Source organism: Elephantulus edwardii, unplaced genomic scaffold (assembly GCF_000299155.1).
Source record: "Elephantulus edwardii isolate Elephantulus edwardi_28Jun2011 unplaced genomic scaffold, EleEdw1.0 scaffold00010, whole genome shotgun sequence".
Classification (NCBI taxonomy): domain Eukaryota; kingdom Metazoa; phylum Chordata; class Mammalia; order Macroscelidea; family Macroscelididae; genus Elephantulus; species Elephantulus edwardii.
Window position 1 is genome coordinate 17,986,984 of NW_006399760.1, and position 21,328 is coordinate 18,008,311.

General features: G+C 38.0%; 1 pseudogene; it reads right to left on the minus strand.

The window, feature by feature from the left end:
• Positions 1-4,791: 4,791 nt before the first annotated feature.
• Positions 4,792-5,591, minus strand: LOC102847110 (annotated as a pseudogene).
• Between the last annotated feature and the right edge of the window lie 15,737 nt (positions 5,592-21,328).

The following is a 21,328-nucleotide window of genomic DNA, read 5'->3' on the forward strand; positions in this document are numbered from 1 at the left end:
TGATGCCTTTGAGTTGTGGTGCTGGAGAAGAGTATTGAGGGTATCATGGACTGCTAAGGAAACAAACAGATTCATCCTAGAGAGGGTTAAACCGGGCTGTTCCTTGGAGGCAAGGATTCTGAGGCTTCATCTGACATACTTTGGACATGTTGGAAGGAGGGACTCGTCCTTGGAGGGGGACGTCATTCTTGGGAGGGTAGAGGGACAGGGCAGGAGGGGAAGACCCTCGATGAACTGGATTGATTCAGTGACTGGTATAATCAGGGTGGGTGTGTCAGAGACAGTGGGAATGACACAGAATAGAGCAAAGTTTAGGGTTATTGTACATAGGGTCGCTATGAGTGGCAAGTGACTGGACGGCACATAACAAGAACATAATCTTCTGGTGTATAGACCTTTCTTCCACCATAGAGTATATGTTGCCCATATCATAAATCTCATTACTTCTTTTTTTTATTTCATTACTTCTGTGCCTTTCACCTACCCACCTACAAATCCTAAATCATTTTTTCTTTTTTCTTACATTTTAAGAAAGTTATATTTTGAGAGATATTCAGACTTCCTGAAAAGTTGCTATAGTGCAAAGATCTCCTCACACTATTTACAAGTTGTAACATCAGTGTGAGTGGTTGGTTGTCCTTTGATAGTAAGTTGCAAATGAAAACAAAATTTATAAATTAATTTGTTGTTGAAGATATTTTAAATGGCAACTACCCCTCATGCCTTCTGAATGTATACTCCTTATACATTATAGTTCATCAAATTAGTCTATTCTTACTGGTGAATTTTTATAAGTGCTTCAATAATTTCATCTTAGAATTAATTTCTACTAACAAACCTCTTTTCTTGCTTTACCTAATGGATGTTTCATATAAATTTTATCAGACAAGAGTTCTTCTGCCAAAATAATTTGAAAGTCACTTATTTGATCCAGTCCCTTAATTTAAAAACTAAAAAATTAATTTAGAAATGTAACTTAGGTTAAATGACTTTCTCAAAAGGTAGACAGCTAGAAATGTGCCTCTTAGTTCTTATTTTACTGTTGTTCTATGATTTGCTTTCTCGTCTCTAAATTTCTATAACATACACAGTTCATGCATTTAACGTCGTAGTTTATTTACAGTCATTCATTCAACAAGTAATTGTGGAGAGTTTCTCTGTTCCAGGTGCTAATCCAGGCACTGGACTAGTCTGGAAACTGGTAGAAATAAAATTAGAAACATATATTCAGTTTAATCTTCACTTGATATGTAGTTGCGTACACATCTATGGTAATGGTTTTAACATTATTATAAACAAGACATTTTTATATACGGCTGTATATTGTAGTTGTTGTTGTGTACCATCAAGTTGGAACCGACTCATAGCTGACCATCAAGTGGATGTTGAGAGGCAGTTTAAACGCACAGGTGGAGATTACCCATCCTTCTCCCACAGTGCAGCTGGTAGACTCAAACTGTGTGCCTTCAGGATTGCCACACATGTTCTTTCCACTAGGCTACCAGAGCTCCCTGGCTGTATAGGAGGAGTATTTAAAAACACTTTAGTCTGTTAGTTTAAATGTTCTTGTTATGTGCCGTCAAGTCAGCTGCAACTCACAAGTGACCCTACATACAACCCTCTGTACAATAGCTCTGAACCCTGTCCTATCTTGAACCAATCTCACTGTCTCCTATTTCCATTATCTCAGTTACCTTGTCAATCCGTCTCATCCAGAGTCTGGCTTTCTTGTGCTGTCTCTCCACCCTTTCAAGCATGATGCCCTCGTCCAGGGAACTACTTGGTTTCACCCTCTCTAGGACAGAACTGTTTGTTCTTTTGGCAGTCCATGGTATATTCAATACTCTACTCCAGCACCATAATTCAAAGGCATCAATTCTTCTTTTCTCATCCTTAGTCTCTGTTAGCTTTCTGATGCAGCCAGTAATTGAGAAGACCATGGCTTAGATCACCTTTGTCTTTAGACTTACATCATTGCTCTTTAGCACTCTGGAAAGATCCCTGACAGGAGATTTTCCTAATGCAATTTGTCTTTTGTTTTCCTGACTGCTTGCACCACAGTGTTGATTGTGGAAATGAGTAAGCAGAAATTGTTTCCATGCAGTGTACATGCTAACATGTTTGGCAGCCAGGAGCACAGAGATGGATGAAGCAAGAATAAACAAAAACCTCTAAGCAGGAGCCTGAAGGAACTTCCTGGAGAACTTAACTCTTCAGTCTAATTAAAGAACACATTGTTACTTTCAGAACATGATAAAGGTCTTTTTGTTTCCAGAGAACAGCATATGCATAGGATAGTGTTGTGAACTAGTGTGAAATGAATTTAGTGCAGTAGGATATCAGCCTATCTTAGGAAGAATAGTAAGTAGGGGCTTTTAGGCATTATTAAATAATTGAAAAAGGAAAATAATGCAATATGAAGACTACTTTGTTATTGTTTTTAGTATGTCCTGCGTATTCCTCTTGTTCCTTATTATTTTCCTAAGTTTTAAGGTATTTGAGAGCAAGAACTGTGTTTTCTAGTTACCTGTTTCATGGTGACAAGCATATGCTTAATGTGATAAAAACACAGTATATATTAATGATGTATGCTCATTATTCACTCAACAACTAGTTTTTGGCTGCAGTATGTACAAGGAGCTCTTACAGCATAGTCCATAGAGGTTTGCATTGCTAATTCAAAGGCAGTGTATCTCAGTGGATTTGAATCCACCAGCAGCTCTGAAGGAGAAAGATGGCCAGTTTGCTCCCGTGTAATTTACAGTCTCTGAAAAGCTACTGTTGAGTCAGCTAGGAGTCTTTTCCAACTCCATGGCAGTGAGTGCTTGAGTGTGTCTAAGACGCTGTACTCTGAGCTGTGAAAAATTAAATAGATGTGAACTCTATAAAGGACCTCTTAGACGCCAAACATTGCATACAGTTTGTTCCTTATTACTCATAGAGCTTAAATTCTCTTTAGAGAAACACAATAATAAAATAACAGTCAAATTCAAAGAAATACCAAAAGAAAATAATAAATTAATAAAATTGAAAGTTGTCAAATCACCTGCTCCAGCTCATAATGATCATCTGTTTCACACCAGTAATGTTCTCCATGAGAGTTTCAGTGGCTGATTTTTCATTAGACTTTTCTTCATAGGCATCTCTGGGTGGACTTTAACTCTCACCCCTTAAGTTAGCACTCAAGCCCATTAAACCATTTACACCATCCAGTATGTTATTGTTGTTGCTGTTTGCTGCAGTCCAGTCAACCTTGCCTCATTGCAACCCTGTGATCAGCAGATCAGCCCTTGTCCTGTGCTGCTCCATCATGATCTCCACCAGGCTTCAGCCCAGTGTTGGCTGTCACTGTGGCATTCCACCTCTTTCAGAGTCATCCTTTTTTTCTCTGACCCTCTATTATGTGTTTTCCAAGGACTAGCGCTCCCTGACAACATGCTCAAAATACATCTCCCACACCACACAGTATGATAGAGAATGATTAATCCTAAAGGGAGGAGGGGGAAGGGGAGGGGGCGGGGAGAATATGAAAAGAGAAAGTAAAGTTACATTCTGTATCTTGCTTCAGTTTCCTCAATTCCAGAAAGGCAAAATAAGAACATCTGGCTTCAGAGTTCAGGTGATTATGTGAATTAGTATGTATGTATAAGATGTTCACCACAGTTCCTAGGAGATGGCACAAGAAATGTTTTATTGTTTCTGTATTTGACTAAAATTACTTTATCTGTAGGCTGAGACTTTCTCAATCATACCTTCAAAGAGAATCTTTTTTTCCAGTGCATTCATATAAAAAATTACTTTCTTATTGAAGTTATTCATTGTCCTTTGATATTACTTCTTCTAGTAAGTAAGTAATATTTGCTTATCTAGATGTTAAATCCTTTTTTATTCCAGATGATAGTCAGGCATCCAAATTTTCTCATGGAAAATGTTCATTAGTGCTTCATGACTTATTGCATCTCAAGGTTAAAAGGTCTGAGAAAATGAGACCGTTGTGCTTTCTTTCTTTTTTTTTTTTAATTTCACTTTAATATATTAACTGGCTTTTTCTCAAATACATAGGGAGTTCTCTTCTCACATCAGGGCCAGTTCAGGAACGAATGAGAGCAAATTTGAATGCATTAGGCATGTCATCAACCAGGCAGGATGTGAAGGGTGGACATGCACCCCATTTCCAGTCCCTGAAGCCCCTTCTAGGGGAAGAGAAATGAGAAAAGGCAAGAGAAACAAATTGCAGCTGCATGACCAGGGAAGGTGAAGGCCCTCATACCAGCTCTGAGGCGTGGGCCTGATGCCACTCAATGTCTGGCAGCTCCCAGTAAAGCTCTCTACAAACAAGTCAGAGGGGCCAGTGTTACCAAGGACGGGAAAGACATGGTGACATGACCAGGGCCAGGCCTGTGCTGGGAACAGAATGTTGGCTGAAAAATGGACATTGGGGTGGGACCTCTGCCTCAAGAAGGGACAGGCAGGGCAGAGGAAGAAATGTGGGTCTGGCCTGACAGTGCCGCTTGCAGGTCTGGAAGACACAGGGCAGGGCTGGCCCATCAAGCACAGGAGATGAGGGTCAAGCTGACAGAAAGTGGCCACCAAGAAAAAACTAGACAGAGATGGAAGAGGTGGCCAGAGTCACACCCTAGGAAGAAGCTACTTGAGGGAAACAGGAAGTAGCGGGGACATCCCAAGTCCCTGAGGCCAAGCCCCAGAGATGGAGAAAGAAGCTCAGCTGACAGTGTCCTTGGCCTCTCAGCTAGCAGGGAAACTGGAAGGGTTCCTCTACACTAGTTGCTGCTATTGTTTATCTTCCAAGTGAGAGGAAGCACAAGGCCCTTCCCAGGCCTCCCCCATTCTTGGTCCCAGGGGAGGGGAAGAAGGAGGCTTACTTGTGGGCATGTAAACACTGTGTGGGTTGCCTGGGTTGTAATTGGTGCTGGGAGCTGCTTCTGCGGCCTTGGCTTCGGCTGCATGGATGAAAGGGACGTCAGGCCACTGACTGGAAGCTCCATGGGGTGGAGGGGGTGGGTGGGTACTTCACGTACACCATGACCCCGACCCCGTTCATCATAGGAGAGCTCGGATAGAAGCCAGGTGGGAGGCAGTAGATAGGGGTAGCCAGGAGGGCGAGGAAAGGACACAGGCCCTGCTGGGCACGTAGAGTCCCCATAGGCTCCACTGAGGACTTCACCTCGGGATGCTTGCAAGGCCACCTGCAACATTCACCATCTGAACTCAGTGGCACCCCATGCTGTAACGGTCAGTTTGTAGGAAGCAGAGCCGTCCCAGCCATTTCTGGCTTTGCCCTTCACGGTCCCCTTGATGTAGTTTGCATGGAACACAGGCGCCTTGATCTCACAGTCCTTCATCAGATAGAAGGACATCATGGAGGATGGCCTGGCATCCTTCCCCCTTGAACAGAACAGTGACCCAGTAGGGGGTCGGGTAGGCAGTGACTTTCTTGGTCCCTTAGAAGGCTTCAGGCACTTTTCCATGTCATTGAGTGTAAGTTGCACAGGGTCTTAGGATTTCAGGATGCTCTCAGTTTTGTTGACAATCACTCTGCCGCCTTGCAAGTGATTCTTGTTGAGTGCCATAGTCTCAGAAAGGGGTCCCAAGACTGGCAATGCGTGCGCTTGCACCCCTCTTCGCCTTTATGCTTTCTTTCCAGCTAAAAATAAGTACAATATTGGAAATATTAACAGATGAAAATGTAAAGCCTTCCATTTTAATCTTTTGGAATAAGATCATTTGCAAGGATTAAGATGTTGCCTAGCTAACCTCTACATGCCTAAATGAATCCTTCCTATCATCTTTCCTTGGGCCTTTAACATATTAACTCCTTCTTTGTTAATATTTAGTATTCCATTAACTCTGTAATGGCTGAAATCATCTTACCTGAGTATTTCTCCAGCTTCTGCTCCAAGGCAGTAAGCTTCATGAGATGGAAAGTGTAGTCTTTAAGTCTCCACTATCAATAACAATCTTTCCAATGAATGTTTAATACATTAAATATAATGCCATAAGTGCCTTGACTAGTTACTCTAAGATCCTTGTTACAAGTGTAATCATTGACCTTGACCCCTTGTAAGTTGGGTGTTCCTTTGTCTCTAAGGCAGCTTTCTGAGACACAGGCAGGCTGCCAAATTCTATCTACACAACCTTTTGTCCTGCTTTGGCTCAGATAATTCCTAGTTTTCTCGTGAGCAAAGATGTAGTTAAGAGGTGGCACAGACACACATGGAAGGGTAGACTGGCTCTCAGTGAAGATGCAGAAGTGAAAGAGTATCCTCTAGAGTAACTATAGTCCTTAGCCCTCTGAAGTAAAAAACTTGACTTTGCTGTTCATGAGTGATGAAACTCTTGAATTTGGTAGTCCTCAAACCAAACCCACTACCTTCAAGTCATTTCCAACTCATAATGAACCTCTAGGACTGAGTAAAACTGAGTAAAGGCTGTGAATCTTTACGACAGCAGACAGCTTCTTCTTTTTCTTAAAGAGGAACTGGTGAGTTTGTACTGTCAACCTTTCAGTTAGTAGCCCCACATTTATGCATGTGACACAAACTATATTTATAGTCAATCAATTTATGAGCCAATATAATAAATTTTTTCATATATATTTTATTTAAAGAGTTCTTTTTTTTAATGACAAAAATACTTTAACCTCTCCAGGTTATTAAATTATAAAAGAACACTTATGAAATCGTGCCTAATAATTACATGATTGTCCAAAGACAAGTGGGAATAGAACAAAGTGAGTTAGACTATCCCAGAGATTATTTTAACTAGCCTTCTCGTTAGTTTGTCCCACAGCAGAGTACATAATACAGCAGTGTTTTCCTGATAACTTGGAGAAATCAAATAAGAAGTAATACAAGATCTCAAATAGATACTTAAAAGCCTATCCTTATTTGGCAGAAGAATAACACTTAAAAATCCATAAACAGATAATCAGTGTCATTTTCTAAATCTTGGTGATGACTGTGTGTAACTTAGTTTTAGAATTCTTTAGTTTTCATGATTCCTTTGATTCCAATGTGAATTCCTGAGGTAATGCTAATGTGGTGGTGCTATGGAAAAAGGAAAAGTCCAGGACTGAAGTTTGATGACAGCACTGTATCTTCTACTTGCTCTAACCCAGGAATCACTACTCAAGCCTCAAGGTCAACTCAATTTGTGTGTGAACTTATGGTTTTAACAGCTTTACTGCCTCTAACACTTGATAATGCTATTTGATAATCTACAGAGACTGTATCATCCACCCTTTTGAAGAAACTATTAACTGTAGATTAACTGCCTGTTATAAAAATAAAATAAAGAAGTGGTACCTTTTATGAAGGCTTACCATGAGTCCTTCAAGCCTCATCTCAAGGTCCTTTCTTATTCCAGAGGTTGGAAACCCAAGCGCCTACAGAGGGCAGGCTGGTGGGAATGAAGCAGGAAGCCACTGCAGTGCACTGGAGAGCCAAGTCCTTTCTGGAGGAGCAACTCCTGCTCCACTCCAGATAATTGTGGCAAGGCAGGAATGTTGACCTAGTGTTCCCACATTATCCAGTTTTTCAGGTAAAGCAGGAAATCCAATCTTCATGTGAAATCTTTTCTTTTAAATATTGACAATTAATTCCTTTGTGTTATTATCTGCAAATAAGCCAGAAATACTCTGTGGGTGTGATGCTTCCAATTTATGACCCTAATGTCACACTTTGCTTACCTACTTATCAAATTACAAACTCTATTTTCTACAGGTTTTGCTTTTCTTCAGTCTGTTCTTGTGTATATGTTTTCTTTGGCTGCCACATTTTCTCTTCCATTCTGAGTGAGCATGGCAGTAAGTCATGCAATGCTAAATAGAGTCTCCTTCAGACATTTTTCAGTAAACATTGCTAAATATCCATGAACATTACTGTTTACTTGCTTTATTCCTGATGCAAGTGCTATTAACAGCATAAAATATTGTTTATTTCATGCGTCTTGAAAATTATATGCTCTTTGGACTCCCTTTCCTAGAATCCACAGAGAGTTGATCTTCTCCCTTTTGTTTCCTGAGATTTTACCAAATAATTGATTCTATTTTAGTAGTGTTTATGTTTGTTACAGATGTTGATTGTACTTGAGCATGCCTGTATACTTACGCATACATTGTCTTTAAATGGGTTTATGAGTGCTAAATAATTTTATAGCCAAAACCACCCCAAAACATTAGTTGTTTGAATGCTCAGCTGTACAGTCCATAATTGGAATGATTCACAGTTGTTTTATTCTTAAAGCTTAGAGAACAACAATATTTTTCAAAAATAACTTCACCTGAATATATTGAGCTCCATCTAAGTGACAAAAATTTAAGTTATTATGATAACATAGTAAAGCTAGTGATACCTTAACAGCTAGTTTAGAACGTTTTTAAATAGGGTATATAAATGCAGGTTAGTTTTCTTTATCAGTATTGCCCGTGAGAAACTTCAGTATCCTACAAAAAACAAAAATCCTCCAAAATAGACTGATAGTTGATTTATGAAAATCATAAATACCTTTTCCCTTGGAATTATAATGACTTTATCAGTTAATTTTGATGTGACCAGTTCTCTCAACATTTTGTAAAGAATGTATTCTTGAGACCTGGTGATGACCTTTAGGCTTTTAAGAAAACCCAGGTCTACTAAGCATAAGCTCATTTTCTGTTTATATATTGTAAAGGCATAGAGAAAAAGTGACTTGATGTTCTCAAGTTCCAGCTGCTTTGCTGTCAGTATGAGATGACTAGCTCAATAGAGAAATCTCTGTTGTGCGCAGTAATTCACATGAAGGAAAAGGCCTTTCTGACTTTATAGCTTTTTCTCTGCTTGACTAAAATAGAAAAATAAATAATAGTGTTAATATTGATTTAGGGCGCTCTGGTGGCCTAGTGGCAAGAAGTTGCACTGCAATCTCGAAAGCACGCAGTTTGAGGCTACCAGCTGCTCTGGGGGAGAAGTAGGGATAGTCTCCTCCCATGTGATTAACTGCCTCTGAAAACCTACTGGAAGGTCAGCTGTGGGTCAATTCCAACTCAACAGTATACAACAACAATATTGACTTATACTTACATAATGTTTATGACTGTTTCCATTAATAAGATGTTATTTTCTCTAATGTTTTTTAAGGAAATATTAATTAGTGAATTTTACAGGTTTAGCACTCAGCTACCAACCAAAAGGTAGACCATTTGAATTCACCCATATTCTTGCTCCAAGAGAGAATATGGCCTGAAAACCCTGTAGGAGCAGTTGTTTTCTGTCACGTAGAGTCATTGTGATACCAAAATAAACTTGATGACACCTAACACCAACATAGTTAAACAGTTAATACTTTACAAATATTTTCCTATCATTTAGCTGTTGCTAATATTTAAATTGTTGAATTTGTAAGGGAAGAAAGGGCCCAATGTAAATGTACTATAGGAAAAAACTTTTTTTAAAATACTGATGCATTTTTGTTTATTTTTTGGTATGGTGGGGGTTTTTTTCTCTCTTTCTTAAATTGGTCTGCATAGAATAATTTGTTATACTATAGAAAATTTTGAAGATAAAGAAAAGCAGCAAAGAAAATCAAAGCCACCCATGCTCATACTACCTAGAGATAGCCATGGCAAGCACAGCTCTGCTCCATGCCTCTGTCCCCAAAAACTAGTAGCATTTTAGCACTAAGATTATAATTAGCTATGCAACTTTGTAATGTGCTTTCAGCTAACAATGTCCTGGATCATCCCCGAATCCTATTGAATTTTCTATAACATGATTTTAATGACTATGTATAAATAATCACAATTGGATACCATGTAGTTCATAGATACTGTTTTATGACTTTATAGATGTTAATTTGTTTTATTCCCAGAAAAACCCAATAAAGCTATGATCTCCCTTTTGTACAGAAAGAAATTTTAAAACTTGCCCAAGGTCACAACCTAATAAAAGATGGAGCCAAGATTCATACACAGACAGTCAGGCTCCAGAGCTGTTCTCCTAGCCAGTAGTGCTGCACAGCCCCTAGTACTCTTAATTCATTTTATATAAAGTACTACTTTGGACTTTTAGATTGTTACCAGTACTTTTTTTTTTTAATCTTAAGAACTAATACTCAAGAGTCAGTGTAGCATGGGCTTCATTCAGACAGCTTACCCAGTTTTCCATGTTGTTAGGTGAGCTTGTTTATCTGTGGGGTGCATGAGCTGCACCAGTGGGAAATCTCTCCACATGTTGTCTCATCCTCAGAGGGACTTGCTTAAAGTTGCTCATGTTTTCCAACAGGAGAAGATGGAATGCCTCTTGAAGTTTAGTCTCTGAACTTGAGCAGCATCACGTTCATCACACCCCATTGGTCAAAGCGAGTCATAATGTATTTGTGACCATTTCCTAATTACCATGCTTATCATTTAGTGCCCAAGAGACTTCTGTGCCATTAGAATATTTAAACTGTTGAATTTGTAGGGCAAGAAATGGCCAGTGTAAATGATCCTCCTGCCAAAAGGAGACTATAAGCCAGAGGAAGAGTTGTCTTGACACTAAGACCAAACCTCACTTAGGAGTCAATGTCAGCTCAGAGTTTGTGGGAAATGTAGCCACTAAAATGAATATGATTTCTCATTCATACAGTCCATGGACTTTTACAGTCTTACTCACTTTAAAAGTGAGGGTTTCTTGTGCTAATTACCAGAACTGGAATGCTGTGCTAAGGTTATCCTCATGCAAGTGTGTAAAATAAATGTGCACATTTTGCATAGAGTTAAATGAGTGTGTAGAGGCTGCCAGAACTATAGGGTCTCTTACAGAGAATATATCTGACTGATGTATTTTGGAAGATGTGGCTGCACAGTGAAGGTAAGAGCCAAATGGAAATAGAACCAAAATGGAAATGGGGCCCACTTATTAGAAGATTAAAAAAATTAGAAAAGATCTAACAGCTAAATAAATACACTCATAATTTTTAAAAAAAGTATATATAGGTTGAATGACATTTAAAGTCTGGAAAGCATGATTTAACTAATTGGCACATTTTTAATAATAGATTATTAGTACATTCCTTTATTACCCAAACAAATGGTAATTATAACCACTCATACATTACTTTCTGAAATACTATTGCTGCTGTTATTTTTTTAATATTCTTATTTATATCTTTCATAGATTGTTTGGTGTTTAAGTGTAGACTTAAGTCTTACGTAGGAATTGTTCTAAATTGAAGACCATGGAGACATTCGCTCTCACAAATGCAGAAATGCAGTGGACTTATCTTTAACCAGTTGACATATTTCAACAAAGAGATGCTGCCCTGGATGTGCTCAGTAAGTTGTGCCAAGAAATCTGGAGGACAGCCACCTGGCTAACTGACTGGAAGAGATTGATATTTGTTCCCATTCCAGAAAGAGGTGACCCAACAGAGTGCGGAAATTATCAAACAATATTATTACTATCACGTGCAGGCCAGATTCTGCTGAAAATTATCCAAAAACATTTGGAACAATATGGCAGCAGAGAACTGTCAGATGTGCAGGCTGGATTTAGAAGAGGTCGTGGTACTAGGGATATGATAGCTAATGTTAGATGGATCTTGGCTGAAAGCAGAGAGTACCAGAAGAATATCTATCTGTGCTTCATTAACTATGCAAAGGCTTTTGACTGTATGGATCACAACAGACTGTGACTGACTCTGAGAAGAATAGGAATCCCAGAACATTTGATTGTGCTTATGCGAAACCTATACTTGAATGAAAGGCAGTCGTCAGAACAGAGCAAGGAGAAACTGCATGGTTCCAAATGTGGAATGGTTTCTACCAAGGATGCATTCTGTCTCCATACCTATTCAATCTCTATGTAGAACAGATCATCTAGGACACTGGGCTGTATGATGAAAAATGTGGCATCAGGATTGGTGGAAGATTCATCAACAACCTGTGTTATGCAGATGACACAACCCTGCTTGCTGAAACTGAGGAGGACCTGGAAGTGCTTGCTGCAGAAGGTCAAGGACTGCAGCCTTCAATGTGGATTGAAACTCAACATCAAGAAAACAAAGATTCTCACCACTGGGCCAATTATCAGCATCAGTATGGATGGTGAAGAGATCGAGATATTTAACAATTTTAGTTACTCTTGGTACCAGCAACCAGGAAAAAAGACGAATTGCATTGGGAAATTCAGCTATCAGGGAACTCTCCAGAGTACTAAAGAGCAACAGTGTCAGGCTGGAGACTAAGGTGCACCTGATCCAGGCCATAGTCTTCGTAATTGTTTGCTATGTGTCGGAGATCTAGACAGTGACAAGGGATGATAGAAAGAAAACTGATGCCTTTGAGCTCTGCTGCTGGAGAAGAGTGTTGAATATACCATGGGCTGCTAGGAGAACGAACAGGTTTGTCCTGGAGAGGGTTAAAGCAGGCTGCTCCTTGGAGGCAATGATTCTGAAGCTTCGTCTGACATACTTTGGGCATGTTGCAAGGAGGGACCAGTCCTTGGAGAGAGACATCATGTTTTGGAGAGTGAAGGGACAGTGCAGGAGAGGAAGACCCTTGATGAGATGGATTGATTCAGTGACTGGGGTAATGAGGGTAGGTGTGTCAGAGACAGTGAGGTTTGCACAGGATAAAACAGGTTTTAGGGCTCTTGATGGCACATAACAATAAGAAGTTATAATCATTTAAAGGTATAAATAGTCACTTAGATGTCACTCAGCACATCCAATATTGGTATTTTATATCCTTTACATTGACAAATTAGTATTTCCCCCCTTTTGGAAATTTTATTTAGCAGTCAAGATTCATTTCACATTCACCCTATTGTGCAACAAGGTCTTTCTCTTCCTTTTCACCCTATTTTAACTCAAGTCATAATCAGCTAAGGCACAAAGGAAAAATTAGTATTTTGCATATTAATTGTATCCCAAGGTATATCTAAATATCTCCATTGGGCACAAGATGAATGTGTGACCATTATAAACATTTTAACAATTTGTTCTAAATATCCTATGACTCAAAAACAATTCATTATTCCTACTGGCATTTAAGTTTGTTGTTGTGATTCAAGAAGTCCTTATATAGAATTGAAATCCAAAATCTCTGTAAATATTCATTAAAATTATTACAGTTTTTAAAAATTACCAAAAAAATTAAAAATGTAAAAAAAGAAGACCTTATATAGCATTTGCTATTATTCAGCAGTATTTATAAAGATCAGCTATTTATGTTTTCATGATGTATTTTCTGACATTTATTCATTGTGATGTTTTCAATATAACTTAAAATATGTATTTAAAATTGCACAAGGTGGCATGTTCTTCATTAACTTGACAAGACTGTCAGTAAAACCAAATGAAAGTACCCTATTATATGAATTAGCATCCTACCATTTATATTTGATGATCTGGGCCTAACTTCCTGAGATGGTGACATCAAATTGAAGTTTTGAATGGCCATATGCAGGCAATTTGAAAAGAAGAAAATGAAGTCACTAAAATCCAACTCACCAAAAGCCAATTCTTTCTGAGAGTAATTTGCAAATTTAATTTGCAGGGAAATTTTTTAAAATTGATAGAATTCAGACAGATATCCCCCTCAAAACACAAATTCCTCCACCTCCATTACCACACTTTGAGCTTTAATATTATTGTTGAAGAACTGATTTTTATTTTTACTGTTTTTGCTTAAGAACTGAATATATTATTGCTGATGAACGTATATCATGCCTATATCCTGAATATTGACTATTTGTGAGACACAGATGCCTTTCAGATCACAACATGGTCTTTCTTTTAGCCTGTGTCTGTTGAAATTAAACCAAGTAGTAAAGGCACATTGTTTGTAACAGTCTTTACAGGAATTTCCATTTTCAAACACAAGGTAGTATATAGTAAATATTAAGTTCGTAAGAGAGGGGAAAGTTTGCTATCATAGCACACTCATAAAGACAAAGCTTAACTAAATCTCAGATAGTGTTTCTGTAAAGAGATAAAGTCACAGAGTTTTAGAGGCAAGTAGAATACTACCTGTGTAATAAAAATGACATTCAAAACTTTTAAGTCCAATTCTTTCCTGAAACTACTTTTTTGGTACTGTACAAAATGTATCAAGACCTCTAAAATTATTCCGTTCTAATTTAGCAAATAATTTTTAGGGAATTATCAAGCTGAGCACAGATTTTTATACAGAGATATTTATAATAAATGGTGAAGGCATGTGCAAAAAACAGGGCCCTAGGAATTTATGGACTGTCAGTTGACGTATACCAGCAAATAGACACTGCTCTGGATGCACTCACCATGTTGTGCCAAGAAATCTGGAGGACAACTACCTGGCCAACTGACTGGAAGAGATCTGTGTTTATTTCCATTCCAATAAAGGTGACTTTACAGAGTGTGGATATTATTGAACAATATCACACACAAGCAAAATCCTGCTGAAGATTATTTTTTTAAAAAATTACTGGAACAGTGCATAAACAGAGAACTAACAGAAGAAGCCATTGCACTAGAGACATTATCACCAATATCAGATGGATCTTGGCTGAAAGCAAAAAGTAGTAGAGGAGTGTCTGTGTTTCACTGACTATGCAAAGGCATTTGACTGCATAGATCACAACAAATTGTGGCAAACGTTGAGAAGACTGGGAATCCAAGAACACTTGATTGTGCTCATATAAAACCTATATTTGCACCAGGAAGCATTGCTCAGAACAGAGCAAGGAAGCACTAAATAGTTCAAAATCAGAAAAAGAGTGCATCAGGGATGCATTCTGTCTGCATACCTTTTCAATCTATGTACAAAATAGATCCATTTAGGAGGCTGGACTTTATGAGGAAGAATGTGGCATCAGGATTGTAGGAAGACTCATCAACAACCTGTGATACACAGATGGCACAACCTTGTCTTCTGAAACTGAGGAGAACCTGAAGCATTTGCTGCAGAATGTCAGGGACTGTCATCTTCAGTATGGTTTGAAACTCAACATCAAGAAGACAAAGATTCTCACCATTGGAGCAATTGACAGCACCATGATAGATAGAGATCGAGGTTACTTGGCTCCACAGTCAATACTCTTGTTGACCCCAGCAGTCGGGAAATCAAGCTATGAACTGCATTGAAGAAACCTGCTGTCAGGGACCCTTAAAATACTAAAAAACGATGGTGTCAGTCTAGAGACTAAGGTGCACCCATTTCAGATCATTATCTTCACAATTACCTGCTGTGCATCAGAGAGCTGGACAGTGACTAAGGATAACATAAGAAGAATCATGTCCATGAGTTGTGATGCTAGAGCAGAGTATTGAACATACTATGGATCACTAGAACAAACAAGTCTATACTGGAGAGAGTGAAACCAAGCTGCTCCTTGGAGGCAAGGATTTTAAAGCTCCATCTCAGATACTTGTTACCAGGAGGGGCCAGTCCTTGGAGAAATACATCATGCTTGGAAGGGTGGAGGGACAGCACAGGAGAGGAAGGACCTGGATGAGATGAATTGACATAGTAACTTGAGTTATGCGGGTAGGTGTGTTGGATGCAAACTGGGTCAGGATCAGGTGAAGTTAAGAACTATTGTCCATAGTATCACTGTGAATTGCAGGAACTTGGTGGCACATAACAATAACAAGAACAATGAAAATCTGGAAGAAAATCTCTATCTATAAAATAGATTGCGCTTAACAATAACATAGCGAAAGCTCAGTTGGCCTAGTGGACAGAGAGTAAGGCTACCAAGCCAAAGGTGGGTAATTTTAATCTGTGGCCCTCAGGCCTGGTTTTAATTGGTTTTGGTCCAATATTCTCCTAAGTGGTTTAGCCCTGGTCTGTCCACTTGCTATACAGAGGTAACTTGTGGTTGCTGTGATGTTGAACACTGTGACACTGATGTGTCAAATGTGATAATGTTTCCCCATAGTGGACAGTGTTTGGTGGAACTCCCCAATTAAAACAAGCTTGGAAACAGGAGTGGCACCCACTTCCAAAATAGCTTGCCTCCGGAAACTCTATGAAATTGGAGAAATGATGAAAATTATACAAGTGTTCAGGTCTTTTCATTCATAGGGTCGCAATGAGTCATGTACGACTCAGTGGCACTTAGCAACAACATCTATTCAACAAAATACTACTAACTAATTAAAAACTGTGTTTTGGAAAAATATTTAATATGGTAAAACACTCAAAATAAAATACAAAATGTTAATGAGTCATTATTTAAATACATTGATTTAGTCATAGGAAAAGTTGGAATTGGTTCAGCTGCTTTGGAGAGCAATTGGCCATGTTACTAAAGTGAAAAATTTATCTCTGTAAATGTTCATTAAAACGAATAAAATTTAATTTAAAAAAAAAAGATGGGGGGAAAAAAGTAAAAAAAATAAAATAAAGTGAAAAATTTGTATATACTTCAAAGTAACTTTAATATGATTGATATACCAACAAATAATAGGTTGTATAATCATATGATTGGATAGTATTGTTTATAAAAACTTATGAGTTGGATTTATAGATTTATAAATCTATATATCTCAATTAAGAGTTTTAAAGACAATATTAAGTTTTAAAAAGTAAGTTGCAGAATAAACTTATAAAGCAGTAAAAATATTGTTTATGTATATACATATTTTAAATAATCATATAAAAAACAAGGCCTTGAATAACACAGGCCATAATCAGTGGTGTTGCCTTTGAGACAGAAAGAAGGAGAATTAGGGCCAAAAGAAAAATGGAATGAGAATGAGAGAGGACAGTATTTAACTAATTTTTAATATTTTCTGAGCCTTTTATTTTTTAAAAAAATAAGCAAAAATGACAAGATGCTTGCATTATAAATTTGCGATGGTAGTTGTTGTTGTTGTTTACCATAGAGTTGTAATTGACCCATAGCTGACACTCCAGTGGGTCTTCAGAGCCAGTTAATCGCATGGGAAGAGATTGTCCATTCTTTTCCCACAGAGCAGCTGGTGGCTCTGAACCTGTGCCTTTGGGATTGCAGTGCAGCTTCTTGCCACTAAGCCACCAGCGCTTAATAAATTGTTTTTTTTATTTAAGAGTCATCTTTGAATCAGTTCTAATTCCATAGCAATTAATGGATGAGTGAATTTATATATATGTGTGTGTGCTTTTAAAGCTAAAAACTGACAATTGAGAGATGATACATTCACATTTGCAGGGGGTTTTACTAACTAGTGAGATTACAGTCATTTTTTGTTTGTTTGTTTGTTTGTTTTCATTTTTAGACATCTTGATATTTTCCAGATTCATAAAGTGAATGTTATAATTGGGAAAATATAATACTGCCATTGACCGAAAAATAATACTAGATGATTAGTGGACCCTTTCTTTCTGAGAGATTCCGACAGTTTTTAAATTCAATTGCCTATAAAAGACTCAGGCAGACAGAAAGAAAGAATGAAAAGGAGGGAAAAAGTAGACTGACAGCTGCTTGCTCTTCATTGAGAAGAAAAACAAATGGGCCATGTGGAAAAAGTCAAGGCAGTGTGGGGACAGCCATATCTGACTTTACTAACTCCACAAAGGCACACTGTCCCCAGCAGCATCTTTAACACAAAACCAATTTCCATGAGGGTTTTTTACTATGCCCCCAAAGCTTCTACATCTACCAACACAAATCTTCCTGCTCTACTGCATCCTTAATCCATAGCAATAGTTCACAGACCACACAGAACCATAGTCATGATTGTAGGGTGTATTAGGGAAGTTTGTTGACTGACAGTTTCTTAGTCAGGACAGCATCTGCAGTGTGCTCACAGGCCCTTCAGCCTTGTAACTTTAGCCAGTGCTCCATAGCTCTCCCCAATTTCTTCAGCAAATCTGATCAAAGGCCTCTGGTTCTGGTTCCATACGGTTGCAGTCCTAGCTCAGGGGTGTCTCATATCAGGTTCTCTGCTGCACCTTCTGCTGCTCTCCTGTAGGTCTACCTGGCCTCAAAAGGTCTGTGTTGTGTTCTCTGCTGCTTCCTTGCTGGTAAAGAGATTCTCTAAAATCTGCCACTGAATTAACTCAGTTTAGTTGCAAGAAGATTCAGTCCCATTGTGGATAGGCTAACATACCCTAATGGTATGTTTTCACCCATCCATGTGGCAGAGTCAAAATGAATGAATAGGAGAGGCATTTTAATATTTAAACCCTTGGACACTACAAGCTATGTCTTGGGAAGGGTCCAAATTAGTTCTGGTGGATATCAAACTTAATCATTCTTTAGAAAATATTTTGCTCTAGTACAGATTGTGCCAGAGTTTCTGATTCTGAAAATCTAGAGATAAGCTTGTAAATTCTTATTTCTAAAAAGTTCCCAAGCATTCCTGAGAATAATGATGGTCCTTGTCCCAAGATCATTCTTTCAGAACTTCTGGTCTAAGCAAAACCAGGCCATCGAATATTTATAATTATGATTCTGAAAAGTGAGGACGACTTTTTGCAGGAATCATGCAATGTTGTTGTCATGTGGAAGATTCACAAATTATTTACTGGAGAGAGCCAACCAGTAACAGGGAGATTTGTGCCACATTTAAGGGCTGGCAAACAAATGTTTAGAAAATGCAAAAAAAGTACAGAAAGTGGAAACAAGTCCAAGTCTAATGGTCAGGAGCCATGAAAGAGATGTCTTCTGGCAAACCTAATTAATAAAAAGAGACTTTTTAAAATAAAAATTTAAACATAAATAAAACATTTAAATCATAGGGCCACTTGCCACTTGATAAAATCAAGAATCCAAGATGTCTCCTCAGATCTTGTTACATCTCCAGTAGTCTGTGAACTCCTTGAACAAAAGATTGGCCCTGCCTTACGACTTGCCACTTTTTAGGACTCCTTTTTCTTCTTTTCTTCCTTTCTGTGCTTCTTTCGGCAACTCCTCTGTCCAGACATTGCACTGGGTTTTGGCCAAAGTAATAACATACCCTTTTTTGTTTTTACACCTAGTACTTAGCACATTACTACTACATGGTAGCTGTTCACCAACTGTTGAGTGAAACATGAATAAACAAAACTGAACAGCAAGAGTATCATTAAAAGTAAAGTGAATGGTGTTGGTGGGAGTGGAAGACAGTGGTTGAAGACACTGTGGAACACAACTTTCTCAAAAAGTTGAAAATAGAGATACTATTTGACCCAGCAATTCCACTACTGGGAATGTACCCTAAAGAGACCATAACTGCCACCCAAGCAGATATATGCACACCCAAGTTTATCGTGGCTTTGTTCACAGTAGCAAGGAGTTGGAAACAGCAAGTGCCCATTAACAAACGAATGAATAGAGAAGCTGTGGTATATTCACACAATGGAATACTATGCTGCATTGAAAAACAAGGAACTCATGCAATATTACACAAAATGGGTAACCCTGGAGGACATTATGCTGAGTGAAATATCTCAGTCACAAAAGGACAAATACTGCATGGTGCCACTGTTGTAGAATGAGGCTGACATCAGGGTGGGGTTAAGTCTGAGAAAAAAATGGATAAATTATGTATGCTGCATTGAAGCCGATGAGGGAGAGAACAGTTTAAAAATAATATATTTTAGGGCATTATGATTATCCTAAGAGTTTAAAATGAGGGTTGCAGAGTGGAGTATACTCGGGGTGAGGGTGGGAGGGTGCAGGGGGGATTGTATACTAATGAAAGAGTTTTTCTTTTGCTTTTAAAGAAGAGTGAACTGGGGGTAGGGGTGGGGTGGGCAGGGAGAAAAGTGCAACAATAAATGAATGGAAATCCACAATCTCTGTAAATGTTCATTGAAAATAATAATAATAACAGGAAAAAAATAAAAATATTCTACCACAGTAAAAAAAACAAGTAAAGTGGATGGAAGACAGAAAAAGATCTATTTTTCTACCATTACACCATTCTGTTAGAAGTAAAATGTGGAATGGGACCACCAATGCCCATTAATTAGTTTGAGACTCAATTGGGGATTACTGCTTGGCACCTTTGTTAACACTTCAGTTTTTCTCCAATGAATTTTTGGTAATCCTTTTCATTAGCTGCCTATGTTTCTCATACCTGTCATCCCTGACCTTCAGTTAAATAAGAATACACTTCTATCATACTTTAAACATAAGCCTGAACACGTGATAACCTGCTCTCCCACTGAGGAAATCCAGAAAATTCAAGGGGGGTATCTACTTAAACATTGGGATTTTTAAGACATTATTTGTCTTATACTTTCTAATTTGCTAAGAAAGTTGTATATGATAACTGAAATACGCTTATCTAAAGTTCTTTCAATTCAGTTTTACAAACTGTTGGTTCATTTCTTTAATATCTGAAGTCATCTCAGTATTATTAAAACTTTTTAAAAATAACACCTTTTAGTGTATTCTCTTGAATCTTACAATGTTACTGCACTATATATAATACTGTCTATTAAATTCAGCTTTGAAATACTTGTTTACAACAACTAACACTACCAACTGTGGCATCATATTCTTTGTCAGGCAGGATTAAGTACTGAAACTTTTAAAAATTTATTTGCCATCTCTTTTTAACAACTCTCTCATGAAGACATACTTAAGTATTCAGCACTAACACTGGTTACTGTTATTTCAAGTTAATATGCCTTCCCTAAACGGCACCTTGTAACTCAGTAACTTAGGAGAGCATCCCTTAATATAGCACTTTTGTAATATCTTGACTATAAACCAGCTCCCAATCTTATGATCAATAACTGAGGTTAAAAAGAAATGTTTTGTCTTACAACTGAGGATGTACTATTTCTTTTCTCTTTCTTTTTTCTTATTTTTTAAAATATGGGTTAATACCCAGATTTTAGACCAATGCACAGAGTAGAAAAGAGAAGTAGAGTGAATAATATATAATTGGATCACCACGCAACCTTTCATGTTAGGTGATGAATGTTAGGATGCTGTGTGTGTACGTGTGTATAGAGCCATAATTGTGGTTCTGTATCTAGTATTTAGAAAACTACATATAGTGAAGGAACCAGGAAATTTATTTAACTGGATTAAGTGGATCAAGTTGGACAAAGAAACAAGTTGAATTTGGTACATTTGATGGCAGAGATCAGAAAAATGATGTTGTACATTTGTTTATTTAGTTTTAAAATTTGACGCTTTTAGCATTTAAAGACAGAGTTTGTATATTTAACATGTGTTTCAGGCTACATTATTGGAAGTTGAAGACATGAAAACATCTGATGAACCAACCTGCACCACCTTGGACTCAGATTGGAAGATAAAGAAAAAGTTTAAAGAATGTGGCCAATAAAGGCGGGTAGTACCTGGAAATATTAACCGACTCCCACTGTAAAAATGAGACTGATTTCTAAACAATAGAGGTTATTTTAGGCCACCATCGAAGT